Genomic DNA, 27,848 nt, shown 5'->3' on the forward strand with positions numbered 1-27,848 from the left:
GATGGTATTCAGATTTTGTTTCCTTTTATTTTACTTTGAAATAATTTTAGACTTACAAAATGTTGCGAAAATAGTACACAGAATACCTCTCTACCCTTGACTCATCTTCTAATCTAACACTGTTGATAACTGCAGGAAATTGCCACTTACACAACATAGTGAACTGATTTAAGATCTTATTCAAGTTTCCCTGATTGTCCCATTGAATACTATTTAACTGAACTGTAGATCTTGAGATTCATCCAGCCCAGCATTCCGCATTATGTACTCTGCCTCTAAGTTAAATAAGCAAGGTGACAACATACAGCTTTGATGAATCACAAGCTAGAATCAAGATTGCTGGAAGAAATATCAGCAACCTCAGATCTGCAAAGGATATCACTCTAATGGTAGAAAGTGAAAAGAACTAAAGAGCCTCTTGATGAGGATGAAAGAGAAGAGTGAAAAAGCTGGCTTGAAACTCAGCATTCAAAAAACTAAGATCATGGAGTCCCATCTGCTGCTGCTAAGTCGAGTCAGTCACGTCCGACTCTGTGTGACCCCATGGACAGCAGCCCACCAGGCTCCTCTGTCCACGGGATTCTCCAGAAAAGAATACTGGAGTGGGGTGCCATTTCCTTCTCCACCAGTCCCATCACTTCATGGCAAATAGATGGGGGAAAAGTGGAAGCAGTGACAGATTTTGTTTTCTTGGGCTCCAATATCGCTATGGACTATGACTGCTGCCATGAAATTAAAAGACGCTTGCTCCTTGGAAGGAAAGCTATGACAAACCTAGACAGCATATCAAAAGGAAAGACATCACTTTGCTGACAAAGGTCTGTATAGTCAAAGCAATGGTTTTTCCAGTAGTCATGTATGGATGTGAAAGTTGGACCATAAAGAAGACAAGCACCAAATAATTGATGCTTTTGAATTGTGGTGTTGGAGAAGACTCTTGAGAGTCCCTTGGACTGCAAGGAGGTCAAACCAGTCAATCCTAAAGGAAATCAGCCCTGAGTATTCATTGGAAGGACTGATGCTGAAGCTCCAATACTTTGGCCACCTGATGCAAAGATGCTACTCATTGGAAAAAACTCTGATGCTGGGAAAGGTTGAGGGCAGAAGGAGAAGACAGCGGCAGAGGATGAGATGGTTAGATAGCATTACTGACTTAATGGACGTGAGTTTGAGCAAACTCCAGGAGATAGTGAAGGACAGGGAAGCCTGGCATGCAGCAGTCCATGGGGTCGCAAAAAGTTGGACATGACTGAGCGACTGAACAACAACAACAGATCTTACTCAGATTTCACTGATTTTTCCTCTTAATGGGATTAATATTATTGGATGATTAATTCTATTATAAATATTAACTTAATCTTCTTAAATATCAATAGGATTCTGGTTCAGGCTCCCTCATGGCATTTCATCTCCTCCTGTCTTGTCTTTCACAACCTTGATACTTTCGAAGAGCATACGTCAAATATTTTTGTAGAATGTCCCCCAGTCTGGGTTTGCCTGAAGTTTGCTCACAACTAGATTGAAGTTGGGCATTTTGGGGGAAGGATGCCACAGAAGCAATGTGCTCTCAGGGCATCTTCTGGGGAGGCATGTAATGTCAAGGGGTCATCACTGATGATGTTCACCTTAGTCACTTGATTACAGTGGTGCCAACCAGGACCACTGGAAAGTTAGGCAAGCACCAAATAATTGATGCTTTTACCACTTTTCCCTTTGTAATTCATAAGTATCCTGGGGAAGATACAACAAGATGATGCACATAACCCGATGATTTGAGCATATGGATGGATGTGGAGGATCAAACCAACAAGACATGCCCAAGTTTCCAACTCTGACACCATCGGTGCCCCATCCACATCCCCTCAGCCCACCTCAAATGTCACCTGTTCTTAGTTCAGGAATGTGGTAAACTGGGGGTGTTCTCTAGTTGGGCACTGAACTTGGTCGGCATGTCAGGGAGCCACTACCCGAGGAGGGACCCTGGGTTGATTGATTAAGGTATTAATTGATTAAGGAAGAGGCAACTCCAAGGTGCATTCTATCAGAACACCTTCTACCACGCGCCCTCCCTGCTCTGTCTCTTTTCCCTCTCCACTTCTGGGGGTTCCTCTGCTCCCACATGAGCTGCCAGTCTTCAGATCTTTTTTTTTTTTTTTTAATATTTTAACTTATTTATTTGGCTGCACTGGGTCTTAGTTTTGATGCATGGGATCTTGAGTTGTGGGATGTGGGATCTATTAATAGTTCCCAGACCTGGGATCTGAACCCAGGGTCCCTGCATTGGGAGCGTGGAGTCTTAGCCACTGAACTACCAGGGAATTCCCAGTCAGTTTCCAGATCTTGTCTCTGGAGCTGCAAAGAACTGGTGTTTAAGGCATTCTTATGAGCTCCAGCTTGGATACAAAGATTTTTTTTTCTCTCTAAAACAGCTTTAGAAGAGTGTGCACGCTCAGTTGTGTTGACTCTTTGCAGCTCCATGGACTGCAGCTCACCAGGCTCCTCTGTCCATGGAATTTTCCAGGCAAGAATACTGGAGTGGGTTGCCATTTCCTCCTCCAGGAGATCTTCCGGACCCAGGGATTAAACCCATGTCTCTTGTGTCTCCTACATTGGCAGGTGGATTCTTTACCTCTGAGCCACCTGGGAAGCACTTAAAACAGCTTTATTAAGATATAATTCACATGCCGTACAATTCACCCCTTTAAATATACAATTCATGCTGGGTTTTTTTTTCTTCTGTTTTTAATATATTCACAGAGTTGTGCAGCCACAGTCTAATGCAGGAGACTTTCCCTCCCCTGGAAGGAAGCCCTGTCTTCATCAGCAGACCCTCCCCTTTACCCCTTCACCAGCTCCTGGAAACCACTAATCCACTTCCGGTCCCCACGGATCTGCCTGTTCTGGATGTTTCATATAAATGGACTCAGACACTATGTGGCCTTTTGTGTCTGGCTTCTTTCATCACAGGCATCAGGTTTTCAAGGTTCATCCACGTGTCACATGAATCAGTGCTTTGTTCCTTTCTGTGCTGTGCTGTGTGCTTAGCCGCTCAGTCTGACTCTTTGCGACCCCCGCCACACTCCTCCATCCATGGAGATTCTCCAGGCAAGAATACGGAAGTGGGTTGGCCATACCCTCCTCCAGGGGATCGTCCTAACCCAGGGATCAAACCCAGGTCTCTCGCATTGTGGGCAGACTCATTACTGCTTGAGCCACCAGGGAAGCCATGTTCCTTTTTAAGGCTGAATAATATTCTATTGTCTGGGTGGACCACATTTTGTGTGTCCATTCATCCATCGATGGACATGTGGATTGCTTGCACTTTCTGGCTGTTATGAATAATACTATTACAAACCCTGGTGGATTCATTTTCCTGTAGACGTGTGTTGTACACGTTGGGTGGAATTGATGGATCATGTAGCACCTTATTGAGGAGAGGGTGCTCCAAGCCCAAGGCTGAACAATTGTAACTGCTGTCTCTGATTGTTTCTTATAGACTTTTTGGTTTGTCTCTCCCACTAGAAGGTCAGCACCATCAGGACAGGGGTTTCCCTCTGTTTTTTTTCTGTTTTTTTCACTGCCACATTGTCCCCAGGGTCTAGCTCAGTGCCTGGCATGTAGCAGGTGCTGAGTAAATAAGTTAAAAGATCAAAATGAGGTCCATCCAGGGCTCAGTGCAGGGTCTGAGAGCTTGTGAACACAGGGTACCTGTAACTACTAGTTTTACTGCCAAAATACCTTAGGGGCAGGGCAGAGGGAAGGTCCTGGGCTGGTTCTATAACTTGTGTCCCCTCCTGAGTCTGTGTTTGGTCTCCCCCTCACCCCCACCACTCCTGCCTCCCTCCCTGGGAGGATCTCCCAGGCTTTCTCTATGGTGCACCCCATCTCCCTCTGACAGATGTTACTTGTCGGTTCATGGCCCTGGATCACCTTCTCTCTTTTGATGTTTGGTTGTTTGCATCTTTCTCCGCTCTCTCTCTTTCTCTCTCTGTTTTTCTGGCTTTTTCTTGTATTTCTCTCCACTGCTCCCCCCTACTCTGGCCCGTCATTCTCTCTGCCTTTTTTCTCTTGGTCCTCTGGGGCTCTCCCCCTTGGAGACTCTGTGTGTCTGTCCATTTTTGTCTGCCTTTATCTTTCCACTCTGTCCCTCCCCACCAGACTTGCAGTCTGTCTTCAGCTTCTTTGTCTCTTCCCCTCCGTCTCCCTCTATCTCTCCATCTCTGAACTTTTGTGTCTCTGGCTCTCCTGCTCTCTTTCTCTCTGCCTCTGTCTCTGCTTTTCTGCCCTATGTGACCCCGTGAGCATCTTTGTCCTCCGTGTCTGCCTCTCTCTGGGGCTGTCCTTCCCCTCCTCTCTGTTCCCATCCCCCAGTGCACACAGGAGGGAACAGCAGCCCTGTGGGCCTGGGGACACCCCCTCCTTGGTTGCCAGGGTGCTGGGGCCTGGGAGGAGCTGTGGGCTCATTACCCTAATGGTGTCTGCAGTGGGCACCCAGCCGGCCCAGGAAATGGGCCACTTAAGCCTATTGGAGCTGATAGCAGCCTGTGGCCACTTCTCCCCTGCTGCTTTCAGACAGAGGGCTGAGAGAGGGGAGAGAGGGAGCAACCGGGGACTGGGAGCAAGGGGGGAGTGATGGGGAGAGGGAGGGGGGCAGGAGAGAGAGGGGAAGGAAGCGGAGAGGAGGGAGGAAAGGAGGAGAAAGCCTCTTCATCTCAGGCCTGGCAGGTCCTGGAAGACGGCACTGGGCTGGACCCTGGACCCCAGGAGCAGGGCCATCCTTGTACACACAGCTTGCACACCCCAGAGAGCGCCACCCACAGGTTTCCACTCAGGGACACCACACACCCCCATCCCCCACCCCTTACGATCACAGATGTCATCAGCATACCCATGCACCAGGACAGGCGCAGACCCTCACCGATGGTCATGGTTGTACAGGTCACGCGCGCACTCATGCTCACACAGAGCACTGAGACATGTGGGGAACTGAAAAGGAGGGGCGCTCATGAGGAAACCTCTCACACACAACCAGACACCCACTTGGGGGCTGCGGGAGCATGGACAAGACACGGTGACCACATCCCATATACATGGTCCACAAATCCCCCGTCACACATCCTCACACCATGGTCAGGCACAATCCATGCTATACAGACCCACAGATTCACAAACCTGCGGACACGTGCAGAAGTGGCAGCATCAGAGACAAACGACAGGTACAACCACAGCCAGCCACGTCTCACCCCAGCCTCTGCTCACGGCCATGTGTCACCACAGAACAGCAAGTCTAGCTCGGCCAGATCCAACCATTTTTTCCAGAGAAGCCCAAGATCTGGATTTTTATGTGAAACCATTTAAAAAGAGGATAAAGTGTGTGCCACCCTGGGACTTCCCTGGGACTCCAGTGGTTAAGACTCTGCACCTCCACTGCAGGGGGTGCAGGTCTGGTCCCTGGTCAGGGAAGTTCCACATGAAGTGTGGCCAAAGGAGACGAAAAAGAGTATGTGCTTCCCAGACCAGCAGAACTGATGGTCTAACCTTAGCCTCTATTTTCAAATGCCCCCAGCCACACCATGAATAGCTGGGCAACCCCTAGGCCTTTCTAGGCCTCCAGCTTCGGTCCCTGGTTCAGGAGGATCCCCTGGAGAAGGAAACGGCAACCCAGTCCAGTATTCTTGCCTCGAGAATTCCATGGACGGAGCATGGTGGGTTACCGTCCATGGGGATGCAGAGTCGGACACGACTGAGTGACTAACACACACACCTTCTTTTCTAGAAAACTCCGTCAGAAAGAACCTCCTTTGCCAGGCCTGATGTGAGGACTGTGGCATGATGCCAACTCAGCCATGGGACAGAGGGAGGGCCTCCCGCCCTCTGCGTATCCCTGTGCCTGCCTGCCTCTGCTTCTCTGCTGGGTCCTACCCCTTCTGTGTCTTTCTGTCACACACACACACACACACACACACACACACACACATTTACACAAATGGCCTGGAGTCCCAGCCAGGAGGAGGCAGAGAGGCCACTGGACTGAGCTGGTTTCTCACAGGGTCTTTGATTTTGAAGAATCTGCAGAGAAATGTGTGTGTGCGTGCGTGAATGCAGGTGACTGGTGTGCCCGCATTTGCATGTGTACCTTTGCCCACATGCCGGCATGAGCCATGAGCTCACAGGTGTGTGGTTCCATGTGTCCTAGGTAGATGTTTGGAGTGGGTGGTAGGGTGGGGCCGTTCTGAGACTCACCTTTGCCTAAACTGGATCTTCATCTTCCTCCATCCCTCTTCCTCGGGTGGGGTCCCCATCCCAGGAGCTGCATCCCACCCCTGCTCCCATCTCTGAGTGCCACTGGTTCGCTTGGAGCCATTTTAGACAACCAAGCCACCACTGCCACCACCACCACCAATGACGCAGAAAATATGGCACTCAAATCACCCCCCGAACGACACTTGTTGAGTGAAATCAGAAGACAGGAATCACCTGGTCCAGCCTCAGCAGGGAAAATGCATGGTGGTGACATATTTCCCACCATTCTGCACATGTCCAGGAATGACCATGAAAGTCAAACGTATTTGCTTTGGAGTTACAAAAAAATGTTAGCAACAAGGTGATTTTGCATATACCAAACCTGAAAATGGATCTTCCGTATGGCTCAGAGAGTAAAGAATCTGCCTGCAATGTAGAAGATCTGGGTTTGATCCCTAGGTCGGGAAGATCCCCTGGAGAAGGGAATGGCTATCCACTCCAGTATTCTTGCCTGGAGAATCCCATAGACAGAGGAGCCTGGCAGGCTACAGTCCATGAAGTCACAAAGAGTCTAACATGACTGAGTGACTAACACTTTCATTTTCAAGCCTGAAAATAATGAGGATTGACTCTATAAAGAATGTGTATCCAGGGAATTCCCTGGCAGTGGTCCAGTGGCTGGGACTCTGTGCTTCTAGTGCAGGGGGCACAGGTTCCATCCTTGTCCCTGGTCAGGGAACTGAGATCCTGCTTGCTGCTTACTGTGGCCCAAAAAAAAGCCCCCAAAGAACGTGTATTTAAATTGCATTATTGCTGTCTATATTCCCCAGCTAAATTATCACATGGGCAGGTGTCTTGATCTCTCGTGTTCACAGCTATGTCCCCTAGCTCCAAAGAGAGAGACTGGCACACAGCAGGTGCTCAATAATTATTTACTGGTGGACAAAGAAAGAACCAACGGATGCATTTCTTTTTTGGCCACATAGCATGTGGGATCCTGGTTCCTCAACTGGGGATTGAACCCTCGACCCCAGTATTGGAAGCACGAAGTCTTAACCACTGGACTGCCAGGTAAGTCCCTGATGGATACAGTTTTAAACAGCTATCTTGTGGTATAATTGACATAGAATGAGCTGCATTTAAAGTGTACAACTTACAGGGCTTCCCTGGTGGTTCAGTGGTAAAGAATCCACTTGCCAATGTAGGAGACATGGGTTTGATCCCTAGTCAGGAAAGATCCCACAGGTCTTGGAGCAACTAAGCTGGTGAGCCGCAACTATTGAGTCTATGCTCTAGAGTCTGGGAGCCACAACTACTGAGTGCATGCACCCTAGAGCCCATGTTCTAAAACAAGAGAATCTACTGCATGAGAAGCCCAAGCTCTGCAATAAAAAGTAGCCCCTGCTATCCACACCTAGAGAAAGCCCTGAAAGCAATGAAGACCCAGCACAGCCAAAAATAAATAAATAAATAAATAAAATTATAAAAAAAGATTACTATTTAACCGAAAAACAAACAATGAAGTGATTTTTTTTTAAAGTGTACAACTTGCTAGGTATTGACATCACCACCATCAAAACAGTGAACACATCTATCACCCCCAAAAGTTTCCTCCTGTCCTTTGTCATCACTCCCTCCTACCCGCCCCCCCCTCCCAATTCACAGCCAGCCACTGACCTGTCATCTGTCACTAAAATGCACTAAAATGAGTTTACACTTTCTGGAGTCTTTTGTAAATGGAAACCAACCATCTGTACTGTTTTTGTCTGGTTCATTTCACTATGGATAACTGTATGAGATTCATCCACGTGTTGTGTGGATGTATAGTTTCTTCTTTTTTCTTAGTGCATAGTATTCCATTGTGTGGATGTACTACAATCTCTCCATTTACCTAGGACGACATCTCTGTCATTCCTAGGCTTTTTGTGATACAGTACAATACAGTTCTGACACTAACCACTTGGAGTTAAGGCAGACCCTATAAGTTAAGGGCACAGTAGCCAACAAGACTGTCCTCACTTCCGAGTCATTAACCAACCAAAAAGCTCTACCAAGCTTCGGTGCTCAGAGTTTTAATTGGAGTTTCATTACATAGGTATGAATGATCGAATCATTGGCTGTGAGACTGAACTTAATCTCCAGCCACCCTCCCCTCCCATCCCTTAAGGTCAGTCAGTGTTTCCTGAATGACCAGTCCCCATCCTGAGTCATCTCATTTGCATAAACTCAGATGTGGTCAAGCCCCACCGTCAACAATCGACACTTCTGTTGTTCATGGAAAACCCAAGGATCTAGAGGTTATCTTTCAGGAACCTGGGACAAAGACCAGATACTTTTTTTTTTCTTTTTTTAACAATACAGCAGTTGGTTATGAATAAAGCTTCTATGAACATTTGCATACAAGTCTTTTTTGTTGTTCAGTTGCTAAGTTGTGTCCGACTCTGCAACCCCATATACTGCAGCATGCCAGGCTTTCCTGTCCTTCACTATCTCCCAGAGTTTTCTCAAACTCATGCCCACTGAGTCAGTGATGCTGTCTAACCATTTCATCCTCTGTTGCCCACTTCTCTTCCTGTCTTCAATCTTTCCCAGCATCAGGGTCTTTTCCAGTGAGTTGGCTCTTCAAATCAGGTGGCCAAAGGATTGAGAACCTCATGAACACAAGTCTTTATATGAACATAAATTCCCTTTTCTCTTCGTCAAATAATATTACATAGGAGTAAAAAGACAGTCATGGCATTTTTAAAAGTTTTTTTTCTTTTTTTTTTTAATGTGGACCATGTTTTTTAACAGTCTTTATTGAACTTGTTACAATATTGTTTCTCTTTTATGAGTTGTGGTTTTTTTGGTTTTTTTCTGGCCTTGAGGCATGTGAGATCTTAGCTCCCTAACCAGGGATCTAACCGATACCCTCTGCATTAGAGGGAAAGGTCTTAACCACTGGAACACCAGGGAAGTCCTTGGGTCATGGCATTTTAAAAGCATTTGATTTGGGGAACTTTCAAAACACATGCTAAAGGAAGAGGACAGAATAGTGAGTTCCTGTTCCCTGTCCCTGTCTCAAATTTGTGGCTATTTGTTGTTTAATTGCTAAGTTGTGTCCAACTCTTTTGCAACACCATGGACTATAGCCCACTAGGCTCCTCTGTCCAAGGGATTTTCCGGGCAAGAATACTGGAGTGTGTTGCCATTTTCTACTCTAGGGGATCTTCTACCCAAGAATCGAATCCATTTCTTCTGCATTGGCAGGTGGATTCCTTACCACTGACCCACCTGGGAAGCCTTTGTGGCTATTCCCAGGCATTACATCTCATTTAAAAATACCCTAATGGTCTATAAAAGATAAGGATTCTTGAAAAAAAAAATGTAATCCCAGTATTATCACCACTCTTCTAAAAGCTAGCAATAGTCTTTAATAAACTTAATAGTGTGGACTAGGAGCCTGTTAGAGCTGGTTAACATTTTTGCATGATTGGTTTGTTCAAATAGCCCACATATGGTGCTGGAATATGGTTTGTTTGTTTTTCATCTAAAGGAATGCTCACCAAAAAGTTACCAGTGTGGTGGGGGGGAAGTTACCAGTGGAAAGTGGAATCAGGAGTGCCGGCTATTTTCTTCTGGGAATAGCTGGTAATAATGATAGTTAACATTTATTTTTAAAGTGTGCTTACCTCAGTGTCTGTCAGCTGTAGACTTTAAGCTTTTATTACTATCTGAGTGTTTGCTGTGTTCTCATCACCAAGCCCTTTGCTGCTGCTGCTGCTGCTAAGCCGCTTCAGTTGTGTCCCACTCTGTGCAACCCCATAGACGGCAGCCCACCAGGCTCCGCCGTCCCTGGGATTCTCCAGGCAAGAACACTGGAGTGGGTTGCCATTTCCTTCTCCAGTGCATGAAAGGGAAAAGTGAAAGTGAAGTCGCTCAGTCGTGTCCGACTCTTAGCGACCCCATGGACTGTAGCCTACCAGGCTCCTCTGTCCATGGGATTTGCAAGGGTACTGGAGTGGGGTGCCATTGCCTTCTCCACCAAGCCCTTTAGTACATGGTTAATCTTATTTAATCTGGACAACCGCCCCCTGCAGCAGGCATGGTTATCCCATTTTGCAGATGAGGAAACTGAGGCTCAGAGAGGTGAAATGACTTATCCTCGGGGACACCCAGCTAGAGACAGGGGCTAGGCTGGGAGCTCAGGTGTGCCCAGCTTTATTTCTAAGTCAAATCTGGGACCTCCCTGGTGGTCCAGTGGCTAAGATTCTCCATTCGCAATGCAAGGGGCCCAGGTTCAATCCCTTGTCAGGGAACTAGATCCTACATGCTACAACTAAGAGTTTGCATGCTACAGCTAAAAATCGCACATGACACAATTAAAAAAAAAAAAAGATCCCTTGCTACAATTCCACAACCAAGACCTGGCAAAGCCAAATAAATAATTTTAAAATTTTGAAATAAATAAACAAATAAAATCTGTATTTCCTAAAGATTCTATTAGTACAAATATCTATGACTTTAGGGGAAAACGGTGTATTCATCTCCTGTGGCTGCTGTAACAAATGATCCCAAACTCGGTGGCTTACAACAACAGAAATGTCTCCTCTCACAGCTCTGGGGACCGGAAATCCTACATTAAGGCGCCAGAAAAGTTGGTTCTTTCTGGAGGACATGGGGGAGAAATTGGCCCACTCCTTTCTCCTAACTTTTGGTGCTTTCCCCAAATCCTCGGTGTTCCTCGGTATATAGAAGGACCTCTCAAATCCCTGCCTCCAACTTAACATCATCTTCTCCTCTGTGTCTCCCTTAGGGTCCCCTCCTATTAGAAGGACACTAGTCATTGGATTTGCGGTTGTGTCCAACTCTTTGCAACCCCATGGAGTCTAGCCTGCCTTCAGGCTCCTCTGTCCTTGGAATTCTCCAGAGAAGAATACTGGAGTGGGTTGCCATTTCCTCCTCCAGGGGATCTTCCTGACCCAGAGATCAGACCTAGGGATCGAACCTGGGTCTCCTGTATTGTAGGCAGATTCTTTACCACCTGAGCCACCAGGCCCTTGGATCCAGGGCCCATCCCAAATCCAGCATGACCTCGTCTCAACTAATTACATCTGCAAAGACCTAATTTCCAAAAAATGGTCACACTTGGAGGTTCAAGGTGGCTACAAATCTTGAGGGGGACACATCGAACCCACTACATAGGGTTAACTTTTAAAAATATTTATTTATTTATTTAGCCGCACTGGGTCTTACCTGAGGCACACATGATCTTCAATCTTTGTTGCAGCATGCTTGATTTTTAGTTGTGGCAGGTGGGATCTAGTTCCCTGACCAGGGGGATTGCACCCGGGCCCCCTGTGTTGGGAACAATGAAATCTTAGCAATGTTAGCATTTTAGATTCAAAAAGGCAGAAAGGAGGACCCTTCACCTATTCTCCATAGCCTGATTCCCCTAGAGCCCTGGACCTGACTCCTCTGGCCAAGATGGGCCCGAGTTTCTGGGCTGGGGGCAGTGCAAGCAGGGAAATGGGGCGTGTGGACAGATGGCCCCAGATCATAGGCAACACAGTCAGGAAAGGAGCCTGGCTTCACGGCTCCAGGCTTCTAGGCTCCTCCTGCAGTATGGGTTTCTGACACTTCCAACACCACCCCCCCAAACTCAGAATTGGGGACATAGAAGTAACCAAACAAGGCAAGGACATTGAGGTTCTAGGGACACTACTCCCATCTTCTCTCTGGTGCCAAGCAGCTCTCTTTGTATGAAGGAATACCTTTAGTGGTATTTCTTCTACTTTGGATGGAGACATCACCTGCTCATGTGAAGCAGACAAATCTTGCGTGTTCAGCGCACTGAGACCATACATGTGTATAGACGTTGTAACCACCACCCAGCTGGTTGTGTGGAACACTCTGGGGCTCCCCCAGAGGGCTCCTGGGAAATCTTTCAAATGGGAAGTGTGGTCCTGTCCTCCCTCACCTAAAATCTTTCCATGTCCCATCACCATGAGGATCCAACTCATAATCATCACCGTGATGACAGCATTCAGTGTACATCGGGCACTTGATCTGCCTCAAAGAGCTTGTCTGCATGGACTGCCTTTCCCTCCTGATATCCTTTGGACATGGGGATTCCCTGGTAGCTCAGCTGGTAAAAAATCCACCTGCAATGCAGGAGACCCCAGTTTGATTCCTGGGTCGGGAAGATCCCCTGGAGAAGGGGTAGGCTACCCGCTCCAGTATTCTCAGGCTTCCCTGGTGGCTCAGATGGTAAAGAATCTGCCTGCAATGCAGACAGGTTCGATCCCTGGAGGAGGGCATGGCAACCCACTCCAGTATTCTTGCCTGGAGAATCCCCATGGACAGAGGAGCCTGGTGGGCTACAGCTCATAGGGTCTCAAAAAGTTGGACATGACTTAGAGACTAAACAGCAATGCTTATTATACCCATTTTATAGATGGGGAAGATACTGCATGGAGTGTTGAAGTCATTTGGGCTAAATTTGAAGCCAGGTCATCTGGCTCCAGCCCCACCTCCAGATAGTCATGGAGGCTGCTTCTTGTGACACAGCTGTGTGCTTGAATGTCACCTCCTGTGATCCCTAGCACCTAGCAGTCTGGGTTGAGAATTCAGGACAGGGCGCCAGAGATGGGGAGAGACAGAGGCAAGGTAGGAATAAAAGGGCAGCGAGAGGGACTTCCTGGTGGTCCGGTGGTTAAGACTGCTTGCTTCAACTGCAGGGGCATGGGTTCCATCCCTGGTGAGGGAACTAAGCTGTATGCCCCATGATGTGGTCAAAGCAGGGAGGTGGGGACAGGGACAAAGAGAAAGAAGCAAGGAAAGAGAGAGAAACAGAGAGGGATTAGAGAGAAAGCAATGGATGGAGACAGACATGTCCCAGGTCCCTAGTATGTGCTTTGAATACGTGGGTGGCTGCAGAATGCCCATGAGATCATCAGACACTGATGCTGATCAGGGAAAGGGGAGAAGCAGCAAGACCCAAAATCTAGGCACCTGGGCACAGAGCATGGGTGAGAGGGCGCTGCGATGTGTGTGTGCATGCACGTGAGAGCCCTGCGTGGATGCAGCAGTTTGGCCTTATGGCCAGGCGTGCATCCTTTCTCCTTTCACCCAGTCTCTCTCCCCCACCCTGGGTCTCCCAGCTTTCCCCCTGTCTCTCTGTCTCTTGTCTTGGAGTCTCTGCGTCTCCCTGGCAGCCAGTGCTGGGCGTATGTTGGCACAGAAGGCACCTCCTTGGGTGTGGGGTCCCCATGGCAGCAGCTGATGCCTCACACACACTCATTCACTTCGGAGTTCCTCTGCCCCCACCACTGAATCCCCAGGAGGACTCACCCACGGCTGACAGTCACAGTGTGGTAAATGGCAGCCCCCATCCCATCTCACCCACCAAGTGTGGACTGCAGACCCACAAGTGGCCTGCTCTGACACCGAGAAGGGGAAATTGATGGGAGCCATCTCCCTCAAAATCCCCAAAACCTGGCCGAGGAAGGATCGTGGGGCCTCTCAAGCTAGGCCAGGCTGAGGACTCCCATCTTTAGGATCCCAGGGAGGGAAGCTGGTGGTGGTGGTGAGGTGTTCAAGCAGAAGAGGAAGAGGAGGGAAGGGGCTCTGGAAACAGAGGGGACTCAGAGTGGAGGGGGCACAGAGAGAGAGGGGAAGTCAGAGAGGAGTTCAGAGAATGGGAGGGGGTCTGAAACAGAGGATCACAGAGAGTGGGGAGCGGACAGCACCCAGGATTGAAGACTCCCCAGAGAGAGCCTGCAGCAATCATGGAGAGCTTCCAGGAGGCCTTGCCTGCTTCCCCTTGGGAGAGTCCTTCCCACCCCCCATCCCAGCCTGAAGGAGCGGACCCCAAAGCCCACCAGCTAATGACCAAAGGGACTGACCAGCTGACCCTCGTTGACCAAGGAAAGCCAGTGGCCTGTTCAGAGGTGTGTGTGTGTGTGTGTGTATGTGTGTGTGCACTTCCCAAGACTGTCCTGTGTACCTTTCCCCAAGGGGCCCTGTTGCCCTTCCAGGTCCCCAGGGCATCCCTGTCTTCCTAATCAGATCTGAGGGAATAGGCCTGGCCAAGGACAGAATTTGGCTCCTTCTGTGCTTTGCAGGAGTCATTCAACTGCCCCCACTGCACAGGTCCCTGTGGGCCTGGGAGTCCCAGCCCAGGTGCCCCCACCCTGGATCACATGGTCCCCTACCCCACTTCCCTCCTCCTTCCTCCTCGGCCCACTCGGCCCCCTGCCATCTTTAATTGGCTTTTGTGGAGCTGAATTCATTGGGACTCTGCACAGCCCTGTGAGGTGGGGCCCGGCTGCCGCTCTCCCGCCTCCCTGCCTGGCTAATTGGGGGGCTTCATTGTCGACAGGAGGCCCCCCAGCCACCGCCCGCTCCCGCTGCTGTCTGCTTACTCCCGCAGACAATGCTGGAAGCCGGCTGTCCTTAAGGGCGGGCTGCTGTAATTTGGTCTAATTCAGCCCCGGAGACAGCGATTACAGCTAATAAATAGACCCCAACCCTCCTTTGTCTCATGCGTCCCTTCATCCTGCTTCCACCCTTCCCCCAGCTGCTCTGTTCCTCTCCCTTCCCACAGCCAGGGGAAGGCAGGAAAACAGACAGGGCCTCCATGCCTCAGTTTTGCCATCTCAGTTCAGTTCTGTTCAGTTGCTCAGTCGTGTTCGACTCTTTGCGACCCCATGGACTGCAGCACACCAGGCCTCCTCGTCCATCACCAACTCCCAGAGTTTACTCAAACTCATGTTCATTGCATCGGTGATGCCATCCAGCCATCTCACCCTCTGTCGTCTCCTCCTCCTGCCTTCAATCTTTCCCAAGATCAGGGTCTTTTCCAATGAGTCAGTTCTTTGCATCAGGTGGCCAAAGTATTGCAGTTTCAGCTTCAGCATCAGTCCTTCCAATGAATATTCAGGACTGATTTCCTTTAGGATGGCCTTGTTGGATCTCCTTTCAACCATCTGCTGCTGCTGCGAAGTTGCTTCAGTCGTGTCCGACTCTGTGCGACCTCATAGACGGCAGCCCACCAGACTTTCCCATCCCTGGGATTCTCCAGGCAAGAACACTGGAGTGGGTTGCCATTTCCTTCTCCAATGCATGAAAGAGAAAAGTGAAAGTGAAGTCGCTCAGTTGTGTCCGACTCTTGCGACCCCATAGACTGCAGCCTACCAGGCTCCTCCATCTATGGGATTTTCCAGGCAAAAGTACTGGAGTGGGATGCCATTGCCTTCTCCATTTCAACCATCTAGGAAATGGTTATAGCATGGGTTCCCAGGAGCTGGTGCCCATCTGTCTCCCCTGCACCTTGGGTTGGGTGTGGGCAGCAGCAGCTTGCTCAAATCAGCACCCCACCATGTCCTAGACACACCAGTGGGCCCCATTCTTTAGTGGAATCTCTCTTACTCCATCCTTCCCCAATTCAAGGTCAAGGTCTGGGAATCTGGGAAAGGACTGTGGACCCACCAGACTGGGTACTCCTCCCCTCACATAAATTAACCCTGACATGAAACCACTCCTGGTGATGGCTTTAAGCACAGAGAGGGTCAGACACCTATCTGATGTCACACAGCAATTAAGGGGCAAGGTTGAGGCAATTCCCTGGAGGTCCAATGTCCAGTGATCAGGACTCTGAGTTCCTATGGTAGGAGGTGTGGGTTTTATCCCTGGTCAGAAACCAAGATCCCACAGGCTGCATGGTGCTGCCAAAAAAAAAAAGAGGTGGGGGATGTGCGCAAGGTTGAGATTTGAACCAAGGCTTTAGGGATTCAATGCCCGTGTTCCTAATCACTATGCTATAATAACTTAGAGGATGAACTTGCCTTAGGGAATGGACTTTGTTTTAGGGGGGTTGTTTTTGCTTTTAAGTATTTATTTACTTGACTGCACAGGGTCTTAGTTGCAGCATGTGGGATCTTTAGTTGTGGCATGTGAGATCTAGCTCCCTAAGCAAGGATCAAACCTGGGCCTCCTGGATTGGGATCAAGGAGTCTTAGACACCAGACCGCCAGGGGTCCTGGGGATGAACTTTGAATGTAGTAGATTCGTGGGCAAGTTGGCTAAAGGAAAGAGATTTCTAGAAGGAAGTCACGAAAGATTCATTCATTCATTCATTCACACAGTTAATGTCCTTCCTGAATACCACAGGCTGTGTACCGTGGACAGAGCCATGCTCAGATAGGTAGGCAAGGCTTGGGGAGATGCAGAAACGACAAGGAGATGTCCGAGGGACAGTCTGGAGCCAAAGGTGTTTCTCTTCATGAGGGGGGACAGGTCAGGGCACAAGTGGGGAGGGGACTGAGCTGAGCAACAGGAAAAATGTCTCCACTGACTCACCAGGAGCCAGGGGTCTGCGGTAGGAAACCCTTCCTGCACTTCTTTGCTGTGAACTCCTCACAGCTTCCCAGGCGGCGCTAGTGGTAAAGAACCTGCCTGCCAACAAAGAGATGCAAGAAACTTGGGTTTGATCCCTGAGTTGGGAAGATCCCTTGGAGAGTGAAATAGCACCCCGCTCCAGTATTCTTTCCTGGAGAATCCCATGGACAGAAAACAGACTGATAGGCTGCAGTCCATAGGGTCACAAAGAGTTGAACACGAGTGAGTGCGCGCGCGCGCGCGCACACACACACACACACACACACACACACGACCCTCCATGAGGGAGCACTATTTTTATCATCTCCATTTCATAGATGAGAAAGTTGAGGCTCAGAGATGGAAAACCACCTGCCCAGTGGTACACAGTGAGACTGAGTTCACCAGGCTGCCCAAGAGAGAGTGAGAGAAGAGCATAGTCCTGGGGAAACTCCAGTAGGATGTGTGTGTGTGTGTGTGTGTGTGTGAGTGTATATGTGTGCGTGTGTGTGTGAGGGTCGGGGAGGCAGATCTGGGGAAAGAGAAAAGCTTTCTCACATTTCTCTATACCCTGCCCCCACCACATCCCCTCTCCCCCCACATTTAGCCTTCAGAGAATGATGGTTTGATTGTGCAGAGCTAAGAATAACCCTCGACTGTAAAGTGCCCTGGAGATGCGGGGAGGTGAGAGGCAGAGCCTGTAGGGATGAGGCAGGGAAAGGGGCAGGTCTCATCCACACATGCCCCGCACTCCTGTGCCAAAGCTCTCCATTCTGTAGCTTCTGCCAGCAGCCCAAGGCTTCTGCTTCTCTCATCAACCATCCCTGCATCCCCATGACAGAAATAACAAGCTCACTGTGTCATCATCTCTTGATGGAGAAGGTCCTTTCTATATTTATAGGTGCTACGTTAGCCATGGAGAGGTTTAGAATCATGTGTTCTGGAGTCAGAATGCCAGGTTAGAATCGGTGCTCCCCAGCTGGCTGACAGAAGACTTCATCTCTTTGGGCCTCAGTTTCCCCATCTATACAATGGGATTAATGATCATACCTCTCAGTGTCACAAGGATGAAGTAGGTTAGAAGTGCACCCAGTGCCTACGAGGTCTTCCATTAATGTTATCTGCAGTTGTAGTAATGGTTGTGGGTGGGATAGAATTTAAGGACTCCTCTTTCTGTGTATAGCACAAGGAGCTCAAGTCGCTGCTCTGTGATGACCTAGAGGGGTGGGATGGGGGTAGGTGGGAGGAAGGCTCAAGAGGGAGAGGATATATGTATACACATAGCTGACACATTGTTGTACAGCAGATACTAACACAACATTGTAAAGCAATTATACTCCAGTTAAAAAAAATCTAAAAAAAAAGAATTTATGGGACCCCCCCCACCAGCTCTAGGGATTGTGTTCAGATGGCAAGGGTTGGGGGGAGGAATCCACATGGGCTGCAGGCAAGAAGGCATCATTTCATAAATCGATGAAAATTATAAAGATAAGGTGGGCAGGGGAGTTCCCAGCTACTGCAAACCTCCCCAGGTAATCAGTCAAAGAATTGATTCATTCAAACATGACTGTTGTGGTTCCAACATCCAGGGAATAAATAGTTTAAAAATATTTCTCAATAACAAAAAACAAGTGAGCGAGATTGTTTATGAAATTAATCTCTCTGTGTGTCTGTCTCCCCAGTAAACTGCTTCTTGTGTAACTTAAATCACCAAGTCTAGTTTCCCCATATTAAAATGGACATAATGAGAGTTATGATAAAGAAATTATGGAAACATGTAGTTCAAGGGCTCCCCTGGTGGCTTGGTGGTTAAAAATCTGCCTGCCAAGGCAGGAGATGTGGGTTCGATCCCTGGTCTGGGAGGATCTCACATGCCTCAGAGCAACTAAGCAGGTGCACTACAGCTACTGAGCCTGTGCTCTAGAGCCTGCTGAAGCCCAAGTGCCCTAGAGCCCATGATCCACAAGAGAGGCCAGTGCAATGAGAAGCCCTCGACCACAACTAGAGAAGAGTCCCCGCTTTCTGTGACTAGAGGAAAGCCTGTGCAGCAATGAAGACCTGGCACAGCCAAAAATAAATAAATAAATAAAATTATTTAATAATAATAATAATAAAAAAAACCTAGTTCAGGACCTGGCACCTTAACTACCATTATTTAACTACTAGTTAATCAATTCATTAGCTAGTAGTTCACTATCATAATTTTTGTAAACTAATTTCTAATAAAAAATGTGATGGATCCCTGGTCTGGGAACTAAACTCTCACCTGCCAAGTGGTGCAGCCAAAAAAAAAAAAAAGGTTTTTGCATTAGAGCCACAATTTTTCTGTCCCACAAGTTTTTCTGTATGTTTGGAATGGTTTCCAAAATAGAGGTGCAACTTGTATACAAGCTGAGGAGTAGAAAGTCAGTCTTGCCCAAACCCCCAGCCCCCAGCCTCCAGGAGCCTCTCACCCAGAGGTCATAGGCAGTCACCCTTGCTGCCCATTTCACAGGCTCCTTCCAGGGCTATTTTGTGGGCACATCCCACCGTGTTCATATACATTTGTATCCTTTCTGGGTTGTGATTATTTTAATAAATGCTGGCATAGGCCATACAGTTCCCCAGACTGCCCCAGTTCAGAACATAAAGGGGCTTCTCATTTATCACACAGCCATGGGTGGACAACTGGGCTGTTTCTGCTCTTTAAAAAAAACTTATTTGGCTGTACTGGATCTTAGTTGTGACATGTGGGATCACTGAACTTTGTTGTGGCATATGGAATCTCGTTCCCTGACCAGGGATGGAACCTGGGTCCCCTGCATTGGGAGTTCAGAGTCTTAGCCACTGAGCCACTTGGGAAGTCCTGGTTTCTGTTCTTTTGCCCAGAAAGCTCCTGGTCTACTATATCTTAATATATTCATGAATGACCCTGGTACAGCCCAGGCCGAATGTTCTAGTGGCTGATTCCTGTTCAATGAGCTTTTGTTTTATTTTTAGTCATCTTGATTACCTTGAACTTCATCTATGTAGTTTACAGTCTAGTTTTGTGCCATGAACTTTGGAGCCAGACCACCTGTCTTTGAATCTGTAGTCTATCATCAAGTTGTTGTTGTTTAGTCACTAAGTCATGTCTGACTCTTGAGACTCCATGGACTGTAGCCTGCCAGGCTCCTCTGTCCATGGAATTTCCCAGGCAAGAACATTGGAGTGGATTGCCATTTCCTCCTCCAAGGGATCTTCCCCAACCCAGGGACTGAAACCACGTCTTCTGCATTGGCAGGTGGATTCTTTACCACTGAGCCACCTGGGAACCAACTGAATCTATCATCTACTACTTATAAGCTGTGTGACCTTGGGCAAGTTACTTAACCTCTCTGTGTTTCCTTGAGCATGTTACTAAATTCTCCATGCCTGGGTCTCTTCACCCATTAAAATGGGGGCTGCTGGGGGGTTGTTGGGAGTTTATTACTTGGCTGCTCCAGATCTTAGTTGTGGAGTGTGGGATTTAGTTCCCTGACCAAGAATGGAACCTGGGTCCCCTGCATTGGGAGTTTGGAGTCTTAGCCACTGGACCACTTGGGAAATCCCCTAAAAGAGTGTAAAATGTGACATTTTCTTAGAAAGGTTCTCAGCTCACATTTGCTGGAGGTACAAAGGGATTTGTTGCAGACAGCCTTTACAAGAGATGTTTCCCAGACTGGAAACATTGAATCCTTATCCACTTCCCTTCTTTCTTTCCTTTCCTCTTCTTCCTTCCAACCTTCCTGAAGGCCCCTGGAAGGCTGAGCACTTTGGTAGAATAGACTCTGCCTGCTTGGGGATAGGGACACTTCTGCAAATACTGGGGGTGGGTGTTAGGGGAGAGAAACCTGGGCCTCAGTGAGGAGCTGGAAGGACGGATGGGATGTGCGGCAGGAAGGGATAATGGTGGGGTGGTATGGACACTGCAGGGTGCCTGTGGTCTGGGCTCCTGCTGACACCTAGTGGAAAGATGGAATTATCGTCTTTTCCATTCGAGGTACCTGAGTTTCTATCCTCCTCAAGGACATCTACTGGACACAGACTCAGAGAAGGGGAGTAACTTTCTGGGCATCACACAGCACATTGGCTGCCTTGAGTCAGTTTGAAGGACACAAGAAATAATTTTTTAATGAATTCCTTCAACGAGCTTTTTAAAATGAATGTTTTATTTTTATTTTAAAATATTATTTATATTTTGGCTGGGCTGGGTCTTCATTGCTGTGCTCAGGCTTTCTCTAGTTGCAGCAAGTGGAGGCTACTCTCTAGTTGGGGTAGGTAGGCTTTTCATTTAGTGGCTTCTCTTGTTTCGGAGCACAGGTTCTAGGCATGCAGGCTTCAGTAGTTGTGGCAAGTGGGCTTAGTTGTCTGCGACATGTGGAATCTTTCTGGACCAGGGATCGAAACTGTATCCCCTGCATTGGCAGGCAGATTCCTTTTTTTAAAAATATTTTAAAATTTTATATATTTTTGGCTGTGCCGGGTCTTTGCTGCTGTGCGGGCTTTTCTCTAGTTGCAGCAAGCAGAGGCTACTCTTCATTGCACTGTGCAGGCTTCTTATTGCAGTGGCCTCCCTCATTGTGGAGCACAGGCTCAAGGACACCAAGCTTCAGTAGTTGCAGTTCCCGGGATCTAGAGCACAGGCTCAATAGTTGTGGTCAATGAGCTGAGTTGCTCTGCAGCATGTGGGATCCTCCTGGGTCGGGGATCCAACTCGAGTCTCCTGCATTGGCGGGTGGACTCTTCACTACTGAGCCACTAGGGAAGCCCCAGCAGGCGGATTCTTAACCACTGGACCATCAGGGAAGTACAAGAAATAATTTTAAAGAAGGTTTTCTTTTTGTTGTTTTTTGTTTTTGTTTTGTTTGCAGATAAGTGACCTCTCAGACCTTGATGCAGGAAAGAACAGGCTTTGCAAGGTTTTGTCCTTCACCAGGAAGCCCACCTGTGTTACTCCATCCCCATAACCAGGTATTTTCTCGCCATCTCTCAGTATTTTCTCTCCTCTAAGGAGCTATTCATTTGTTCATAATTTCAACACATGTTTCCTAAGCCCATAGCGACATGTAGGGAACAAAATAGATTTAAACAAACAAATAAACAAATAAGTAACAACAACAAAACCCCTGACCTGGTGAAGCTCACAGTCCAGTGGGTAAACAGAGGAGAAAGAAGTAAACAGATCTACATATGGGGTTGTTTCAGAGACCGGTAAGTCATTGAAAGAACAGTGACGTGGTAGGGACTGAATTTATGGCTGCCAAAGTTAGGGGAGAAGATTAAGGTTAGCTGGGCTCAAGGAAGGCCCCTTTTCAGAGGTAGCATTAAAACCAAGACTTGGAGAAGAAGGAGCGAGCCCTGGAAATAAGTGCAAGAATGTGGCAGGCACAGCTTCTGCAAAGCTGTATGGTCCCTGGGGCAGGACCATACCTGGTATGGTGGAGGGACAGCGAGCAGGCCCATGTGACTGGAGCAGAATGAGGGAGAAAGAGAGAGGAAGGAGAGGAGGGCAAGGAGAGGATGGGGCAAGTCATGGAGGACCTTATGGGCCATGGGAGGATGTAGACTTTTACCCCAAAATGGGAGTCCTGGAGGGCTGTGGGCAGAGGAGGGGTGGAGCCTGAGTCAGGTGCTCACAGGTGCAGTGGCTGCTGGAAGAAACCACATGCTGTGGGGGTTGAGAGGATGCAGGTGACCACACTGGTCCACATGGGCCATGAGGGGGAGGATGAGAGAGATGGTCACATAATAAGTAGTCAGTGAATACTTGTTGAATGAATGAATAGATGGAATACTATGCAGCTGTCAAAAAGGATGCTGCAGAAGAATTTTTAATGGCAGGGGGAGGTGTAGTTGGCAGAATAATGTCCCCCACAATGTCCACATCCTAATGCCCAGAACCTGTGAAGATGCTCCCTTCCATGGCACAAGGGACTTTGCAGATGAGATTAAGTTCAGGGTCTTGAGCTGGAGTGATTATTTCACATTACCTGAGTGGGCCTAATACAATCAAAGGGATCCTTGTAAGGAGAAGAGGGGACATCCCTGGGGGTTCAGTGGCTAAGATTCCATACTCCCAAAGCAGGGGGCCCAGGTCGCTTGTTGTGACTAAGAGTTCACATGCCACAACAAAGATCAAAGATCTTGTGTGCTGCAACTAAGACCTACAGGAAAAGGAAAACTGTGTGCTTCTCAATATGATTTTAAAAAAAAAGTTATATATTTTGCTGTCCCGTGTCTTAGTTGCAGCATGTTGGAACTTTTATGTGCAGCATGTGAGATCTAGTGCCCTAACCAGGGATCAAATCGGGGCCCCCTGCACAGGGAGTTTGGAGTGTTAGCCACTGGACCACCAGGGAAGTCCCTCAGTATGTTTTAAGTAATTTTAAGTAGTAAATCCCCTCCTTGAGACTATGCTGAAAGGGTTATCGATATGTTTGCTTCCACTGAACACAGAAACATAAAATTATAAGTTCTTAATGTTGTGAATTTTAATATACCTACTTTTAAGTTTCAATATTTTCAGTGATGTTCTGGGGGGAAATAGGAATTAAAAATATGTAAAACCAGACATAGAAGGGCACACATTTTTGTTCTTGGCTCAGACTGCAATACAGCTTGGTAACACACTGCCAAAACCTGTCTTGATTTAAGATTTTGATATTTTGTCCACTGTGAGGTTGCTTTTTGCCATTAATTTGATATTAATGTGTTAGGATAATGTATTAAAATATTATTTATCTCGATTGTTGAGTTTTTTAGAGCCACCTTAATTTTTGCACCTGAGGTCTGTGCCTCACTCTCCTTCTTCTAATCCTGGCCCTGCAAGGGACAAAAAAAAAAAAAGCAGATTTTACAGTAATCTGATCCTAAATCCTTATGATTACCTCCCTTCCTTCCACTATGTCTCTTAAAAAAAGAAATGCTCTAAAATGAGTTAACTCCAGGTAAGATGAAAACGCATTTAAATTATCTTCAATTAACTTCTTTCTAGGTCCTGACTTTTTTTTTCCCCTTCCAAATTCTATGCACCCAGCAGCGAGATCTTTTACAGAAAATTACTGTAGAAAGTGGTTTGGGCTGGAACAGCAGGGTTAATATTTGTAGACAGGAAAGAGTTTAAAATAAGGAATCTATGAGACGAACTAGTGAAACGTTGACTTCAGGATGGTTTGAGAGCAATTTCTGTCTTGTTTTGTTTTAATAGTGTGTTTGTGCTTGCCACCTCATGCGAAGAGTTGAGTCATTGGAAAAGACCCTGATGCTGGGAAGGATTGGGGGCAGGAGAAGGGGACGACAGAGGATGAGATGGCTGGATGGCATCACCGACTCGATGGACATGAGTTTGGGTAAACTCCGGGAGTTGGTGATGGACAGGGAAGCCTGGCGTGCTGCGATTCATGGGGTCGCAAAGAGTCGGACAGGACTGAGCGACTGAACTGAACTGAACTGAACTTGTGCTTGTTGAGAGGGGGTTATTGAATTCTTTTGTTTTGTATTTTCCTCCTTCTAGCTTGCCCGGCATCAGGCAGAGTGATGGACATTTAGGAAGAGTGGAAATCAACGTGGGAGGACCGAACCACAAAATAGTCATTTCAGGAGCTACAATGTAACAACTTCTGTAACATTGTCTATAACAAACTCAAGAAGTGTTACTCTTGTCCGTTTTCCTAGTGTAGCTGTAGCGGTTATCACTGTCACTTCCCACAAGAAAGATCCCTGGTTCAAAACCCAGATGGAAACACTTAGATCTATCTTTACTATGGGACTTTAAATTTTACTACAGTAGAAATTCAGATTGGGCGCTTTTTAAAATTTCTTCTTGTATTTTTAAAGATATTCTGGAATCGTAGAAGTAATTGCAAAGTAATAGAAATACTAGTTTGATGTTTAGGAAATTTTAAATAGACAGTAAAAGAAGATATTAAAAAAAGAAAAAGCACTGCTGCGTTGGCCGGGAATCGAACCCGGGTCAACTGCTTGGAAGGCAGCTATGCTAACCACTATACCACCAACGCCTAGACAAGTTACATTTTCTCACGATGCCCTTAGTAAAAGTATTAGCGGTTTGGTTGGGTGATACCAAGTTACCAGGGGTGTCTCTTCCCAGTGTCCCTTCCTCGCACAGGAAGACGCCACCCGTGGCACGTCTCACCCCACTTACTGCGGGGGGCCCTGCTGACGCTTCTCCCCCAAGCGCGCCGGGCTTCTTGGTACCGGCCGGGCCGCAACCAATCCCAAGCCGCCGCCTGGGCCGCTCGACTTCCGGGTCAAAGGGGCCTGGGCTGCCGGGTACCCCGTGTCCGCCGGCGCCGCTGTGCCCCACGCCCTCCACTTCCGGGGCCGCAGTCCCGGGCATGGAGCCGCGAGTTTGAGGTGCCGCCGGCCCCGGGACGCCCTGCCCAGCCCGGCCGCCGCCCTCGCGGCGGCCCCAAGTCCCGGTGAGCAGCACCCCCACGCCCCGTCCGGCCTCGGCCGCAACCGTGAACCCGCCATTGACCCGCCCCGCTTCAGTCCCGACTCTGGACCCTACATGGAACGGCCTCCCCGGGGCCCTCCGTCCCGGCCTCCGCGCTCCCTGGCCCCGCCGTTGACCATACGCGTGGTTCCTCCAGTCCCCGCCTCCGTTTCCCCTTCGCCCCGCGTCTCTCCTCACTCCTCGCCCGCCCGTTCCCTCCTCTTGCCCGGCCACCTCTCAGTCTCTCCTCTGCCCGGCCTGACCCGACGTCCTTTCCCATCCCGTTGCTGCCCGGGCCACCCAGCTCTGACCCCTTTCCCGGGATGGCCGCGCTCAAGAACGCCTTCTCTTCCCCGTCGTTTCTGAAGGTCCCCGCCTTATCCTCTCTTCATGCAGACACATGCTACTTATAATGAGAGCAGAGGCCACCGCCCCGCCCTGCGTCCGGCCCCCACCCCTTCACCCCACATCCCCACTGGGTCCAGCCCGCTTCCCTCAGTCTCCTTCCCAGCCCTGTCCAGCCATCCACCTTCTTCCAACAGAGTCTTGACACTTCCCCAATCTGTGCGGCAGAAGTGGCCCCTGTTCCCTTTGAGCGCATCCCTGCCCCCGACTGTGAGGAAGTCACTTGCCTGAGCGGCAAGCATAAACCTTTACAGGAGCTGGGACTAAAAGCCCAGGAAGGGTGCAGTGTGGTCACCAGTCCCTGTAGTCCCTTGCTGGATCCTGGTCGAATTGGCGCCTGGTGGCAGGACTTTCCTGCCGGGTGTGGTCCAGGGCGTGCAAACAGCGCTGCGGGGCTGTGAGGCATCATTAAGATCTACTGGGTACAGTGAATCAGGCCCAACCACTGGGGACTCACCAGTGGCAGGAGCGTGAGAGGGTTAGTCCTGTTAAGTTGCTGTGTTAATGACACATTTACTCTGTCAAGGTCTGTGAACCACATCTGCAGCTGAAATGGAGGCTCTCTGGACCCTTTAGAAGGTCAGTGGCGATGGGGTGGGGCAGCCGGACTGCTGGGTATGGGTGAGTGGGATTCATTTGTCTGTTCCAGGATATAGCATCTGGGAGGAAGTGGTTTTCTACAGCCCTGGGGTCACTTGCCCTGGGGGACAGTTAGCCTGGCCCCAGGCTAGTGGCTTCAGCTTTGCTCTGGTTGGAGACTTTTCTTTCTATCCAGGAGGAGAAAAAAAGTATTTGATGGATGTGTGGCTACACATGCAGACACACACACCACGCCCACCCCCCACCCCCTACCCCCCATCTAATAGGTTGCCTGGCACTTGGTTTTGGCATGGTGTGGATTCTTGCTCTGAAAGGGGCTTGAATCCAGTTCTCCTCTTGGAGATTTTAAGTAACTTGTTACTTTGTTATTAGGTACTTGTTATTTAAGTAACTTGATTTTAAATAACTTGTTCAGATGACAGTATTAGCTGCCCTGTGGTTTCTATGTGTGTGATTTTATCCCTGTAATTTCATTCAATCCTCACAGTAGTCTTAGGCATTGGCCCTGACAACAAACAGGGCATTGGTCCTGTTTTACAACTGGGGAAATTGAGGCACAGGGATGTTAGGTGACTCCTTCAAGGTCACAGAACCCACTAGTGGTGGAATCAGGATTTGACCCCAAATCTCTCTGACACCAGAGCCCACAGTTTTCGTCCCTGGTCTGCGGTGAAATTGGTGCTGCTTTCTAGTGACGTTTTGCTTCACTTCTGGGTGATTCTCTATCCTGGGACCAGGCGCTGCTTGCTTTTTCCTCTTTCAAATATTTACTTGGCTGCGTCAGATCTTCATTGTGGCATACTGGATCTAGTTCCCTGACCAGGTATCGAACCCGGCGTCCCTGTGTTGGGAGCACAGAGTCTTAGCCACTGGACCACCAGGGAAGTTCCACTGCTTTATTTTTCTTTAACTATCAGGGCACCTGTCTTGTCAAGAAAGTGGTGGAGTGCCCCCCACACCAACGGTCCCTTTGACTTTAGACAGCATTCAAGTGAGGACAAGGACGTGTTCATTAAACCTGAGATGTCTGTTGAGTGCATCCTGTCTGTCAGGGCCACAGTGGGAAGAGACAGGTGAAGGTCTGCTTCCATGGAGCTGACATCCTGTTGGGGGTGGTCATCTATCCAGAGAGGGGTTCTCAGCCTCAGCTCTAGTGGCATTAGGGGCCAGATTATTCTTTGCAGTGAGAGGGGGTGTATCCTGCTTATTGTGGGGGCTTAGCAGCATCCCTGGTCTCCACCCACCAGATGCCAGCTGCCTGCCTCCCAGTCCTGACAACCAAAACTGTCCCCTGGGGACACTGGGCCTCGTTGAACCCATCTGCGTACCAGGATTACCTGACCTGCAGAGGCCTTGGGAGGCTGTGCACATCTAAGCACACAAACAGAGAAGGGGGAGAGGAGGTGACTCACAAGCCCTGGGAGCCACCCTGGTACACCACCTAAACCACAGGTCATTTACTTTGGTGTCTAGTGTGAGTCTTAAGAATCTCACTCAGTTTTTGCCCCCCAGACAGTAAACACAGAGTTTCTCCCCCTTGGCACTTAGGACATTGAGACCAGATCATTCTTGGAGAGAGTGGGGGTGGGCTGTCGTGGACATCCTAGGGTAATAAGTAGCATCCCAGACCCCACCCAGTGGGTATCAGTAACCACCCCCCACCGCCCATCAGAACAACCAAAAATGTCAACTGCTGCTGCTGCTGCTGCTAAGTCGCTTCAGTCGTGTCCGACTCTGTGCAACCCCACAGACGGCAGCCCACCAGGCTCCGCCGTCCCTGGGA

At 48.7% G+C, this 27,848-nt stretch overlaps 1 protein-coding gene, 1 long non-coding RNA gene and 1 other non-coding gene across 17 annotated transcripts in view; 2 read left to right on the forward strand and 1 right to left on the reverse strand.

Moving 5' to 3' along the window:
- Nucleotides 1-7,118: 7,118 nt before the first annotated feature.
- Nucleotides 7,119-24,276, forward strand: LOC145509929 (uncharacterized). Its single transcript, XR_014056556.1, has 4 exons — nucleotides 7,119-7,314; nucleotides 21,474-21,573; nucleotides 23,810-23,951; nucleotides 24,116-24,276. It is a non-coding gene; the product is annotated as an uncharacterized LOC145509929 (long non-coding RNA).
- Nucleotides 24,277-24,548: 272 nt separating this feature from the next.
- On the reverse strand, nucleotides 24,549-24,620 carry TRNAG-UCC (transfer RNA glycine (anticodon UCC)). Its single transcript has one exon. It is a non-coding gene; the product is annotated as a tRNA-Gly (tRNA).
- A 249-nt stretch (nucleotides 24,621-24,869) lies between these two features.
- The window catches only part of DPP9 (dipeptidyl peptidase 9), a 38,345-nt gene continuing 35,366 nt past the window's right edge, over nucleotides 24,870-27,848 (forward strand). For 11 of the 15 annotated variants that reach the window (XR_014056562.1, XR_014056557.1, XR_014056559.1 and 8 more), the window contains exons 1-2: nucleotides 24,870-25,043; nucleotides 25,992-26,044. The gene's annotated coding sequence lies outside the window, so the exon portion shown is untranslated. Of the gene's footprint in view, nucleotides 25,066-25,991; nucleotides 27,518-27,848 lie in introns of those variants that run through there. The other 4 variants (XR_014056558.1, XM_081499653.1, XR_014056560.1 and 1 more) reach the window with 3 other exon arrangements.

The sequence above is a fragment of the Giraffa tippelskirchi genome, chromosome 6, assembly GCF_054371585.1.
Source record: "Giraffa tippelskirchi isolate mGirTip1 chromosome 6, T2T-mGirTip1v1.2.pri, whole genome shotgun sequence".
In the NCBI taxonomy this organism is placed as follows: Eukaryota; Metazoa; Chordata; class Mammalia; order Artiodactyla; family Giraffidae; genus Giraffa; species Giraffa tippelskirchi.